The sequence below is a fragment of the Orycteropus afer genome, unplaced genomic scaffold (genome assembly GCF_000298275.1).
Source record: "Orycteropus afer afer isolate SDZICR_OR568_19922 unplaced genomic scaffold, OryAfe1.0 scaffold00050, whole genome shotgun sequence".
Taxonomy (NCBI): domain Eukaryota; kingdom Metazoa; phylum Chordata; class Mammalia; order Tubulidentata; family Orycteropodidae; genus Orycteropus; species Orycteropus afer.
Genome location: NW_006921637.1, coordinates 10,724,705 through 10,728,015, shown reverse-complemented (window position 1 = coordinate 10,728,015; position 3,311 = coordinate 10,724,705). Strand labels below are relative to the sequence as shown.

Here is a 3,311-nt window from a genome sequence, read left to right as displayed (position 1 = left end):
CTTTAATTTCCCTTTCTTGCCTTATGGCCCTGGCTAGGACTTCCAGTACAATGTTGAATAGAAGTGGTGATAGAGGGCATCCTTGTCTGGTTCCTGTTCTCAAGAGGAATTATTTCAGTCTCTGTCCATTGAGAATAATGTTGGCCATTGGTTTTGCATAAATGTCCTTTATTATATTGTATATCCTTATTTGAAATATGTAATTTAGTTCAGAGTTCTGTATTATAAGGTTTTTCTTTGTGGATGGTTTTTGGGGTAGAATTTTCATCAGCTAAAAATATTATTATTATTTTATATTCTTCAGGTTGTTTTGTATGGAACTGGTTTGATTTATTTCCTCCCCTAGGGATTTTGTGCACACTACGAATGCCCTCCTCAGTCTGAGTATAGAAGTACAGTTTCTGCAATAAATGAGTTTTTGAACAATATTTATTATGGAGAAGTTGGTGTGTTTTATTTCTCAGGATCCTTAATTTAACTTCCTTGTCTGCTTCATTAGGGTATCTCTATTTATATGATTCTCTTTCAAAAGAAGTGCTTCTCTAAACCTGCTGCCACTAGTCCTAGTTACTTTCAAGCCTCTTTCATGTGTCTAGTGCTATGTACAATCAAGACCCATTTTTTTTTTTTTTTTTCAAAGAAGCACAACATTTTATTTTGGTGTCTGCCCTCGGTCTCATTTCTTGACTGCTGATTCCAAGGGTGTTGATTGTGGATTCAAGTAATATGAAATCTTTGACAACTTCAAACTTTTCTCCATTTATCGTGATACTGTTTCTTGCTCCATTTGTGAGGATTTTCATGTTCTTTTTGTTCAGGTATAATCCATACTGCAGAGCATTGTCTTTAATCTTCCTCAGTAAGTTCTTCAAGTCATTTTCACTCTCAGCAAGCCAGGTTGTGTCATCAGCATATCACAAATTGTTAACAAGTCTTCCTCCAATGCCACATTTTTCTTCATATAGCCCAGCTTCTTGGGTTATTTCCTCAGCATCCAGATTGAATAAATATGGTGAAAGGATACAACCGTGACACATTCCCTTCCTGATCTTAAACCATACAGTATCCCCTTGTTCTGTTTAAACAACAGCTTCCTGGTCTATGTGCAGGTTCCTCATGAGCACAATTAAGTGTTCTGGAATTCCTATCCTTCACAATGTTATCCATAATATGTTATGATCCACATAATCAAATGCATTTGCATATTCAATAAAACACAAGTAAACATCTTTCTGATATTCTTTGCTTTCAGCTAAGATCCATCTGATGTCAGTAATGATATCCCTTGTTACATGTCATTTTCTGAATGCAGCGTGCATTTCTGGAAGTTCCCTGTCAGTATGCTGCTGTAATTATTTTTGAATTATCTTCAGCAAGATTTTACTTGTGTGTGATATTAATGATATTGTTCGATAAGTTCCACATTCTGTTGGATCACCTTTCTTTGGAATGGTTCTGTTCATCTCTTTTATCTTGTCATTTCTTCCATTTTTTTTTTTTTTTTAGCTACTCTATGTTCAAGGGCGAGTTTCATAGTCTCTTCTGAGATCTATTTCAGTCTTTTCTTCCTTTCCTGTCATTTTTTTTTTTTTTTAAGAGGGCACAGGACCACATAGCATTTATTTCTGTTGTACATAGGGTCATAATGAATTGGAGCCGACTCAACAGCAACTAAGAACAACTCTACTGTGAGCTCTAGCATATATAAGAGGAGCCCTGGTGGTATGGTATAATGGTTAAACACTTGGCTGCTAACTGAAAGGTTGGTAGTTCCAACCCACCCAGTGGCTCCCCAGGAGAAAGACTTGGTGATCTGCTCCCATAAAGATTACTGCCTAGGAAGCCCTATGGGGCAGTTCTACTTTGTCATGTAGGGTCACTATGAGTTGGAATCCACTCGATGGCACCTAACACCACCACCGTATATAAAGACACAAATAGAATAGTGGCATTTTCCCATTTAAACTGCCATGTTTTCATCAGTCATTTAGGAGGCACTTCATTAGGAATGGGAAGACTGTTGAGGGAAGCCAGGATGCTTTCAACCAAACTTTCCATCAAATGTTGTCTGGCTTGATGAGTTGCACTCCCAATGTGAGGTGTCAGAATGATGTTCTTTAACTTCAACAGAGAATGGTCTCTTGGCAGGGGCTCGGGTACCGTCACATCCAATGCGTCTCTTTAATCATCCCAGTCTGAAGAGCTTCCAGCAGGGCATCATGATCAACTAATAGACCTCTGCCGATATTGATGAGAATCCCAGTGGGTTTCATCAGTCTCAGCTCCCTCTTGCCAATCGTGTTCCAGGTCTGGGGGGTCAGACTAGTCACCAACATCACAAGTCGGACCTCTGCAGCAAGTCGTCCAGGTGCTCACAGTAAGTGGCTCCAACGGCCTTCTCCTCCACCAAGTTCCTGCAGGACCTATTGTGATACAGAATCTTCATTTCAAAGGTTTTGGCCCTCTGAGCAACCTTGTAGCCGATGGTACCCATGCTGATGATTCCCAGGGTAGTCCCTCTCACTTCTTGCCCCATCCAATTAACTGAAAAATTCTCTGCATCTGGTGAATGAACCAACTGGTGACCTTCCATCAGCCTCAGGGCAGAAGCCATCAAAAAAGCCACTCCCATGTCTGCGGTGGGGCTGGAGACTGCTTGTGGCGTGTTGGCCACCTTCACACCATAGAGAGCAATGAGCTTCAGGTCCAGGTGGTCCAGGCCCACTCCTCCACTGCTTCAAGGCAGGCAGGCTCTGCAGGAGCTCCTCATCAATAACCGGATGTCCTGCCCACATGTAGACAGCTTGGATATTTTTACCGAGGCGTGTTTTATTTTTCACAAAGTCCTGCATGGTAATAAGATTGAAGTGTTTCTGCAGCTCTCCACCATGGTCCTCACATATGCTTTTTGGTCCTTCAAATGAAGAAACCAAAACTCCAGGTAGCTCTTGATCTCCCATGACCTGCAGAAACAGGGAATGTCCTTTCCTGTCTTTTTAATGCCCGTTTGTTTTCTTCAAGTATGATGTTCTTGATGTCATCCCACAATTCTTGTTTTTCAGTCAATGGTGTTCAATGCATCAAATATATTCTTCAGGTGGTCTCTAAATTCAGATGGGATATAATCAAGGGCATATTTTGGCTCCTGTGGCCTTATTTTAATTTTCTTCAGCTTCAACTTGAACTTGCATATGAGCAATTGATGGTCTATTCCACAGTCAGCTCCTGGCCTTATTTTGCCTGAATATATTGAGCTTCTCCATCACCTCTTTCCACAGATGTAGTCCATCTGATTTCTGTGTATTCTATCT

At 40.7% G+C, this 3,311-nt stretch overlaps 1 pseudogene; it reads right to left on the bottom strand.

Annotated features, from left to right (window-relative positions):
* Positions 1 to 1,983: 1,983 nt before the first annotated feature.
* On the bottom strand, positions 1,984 to 2,960 carry LOC103195056 (annotated as a pseudogene).
* Positions 2,961 to 3,311: the final 351 nt, after the last annotated feature.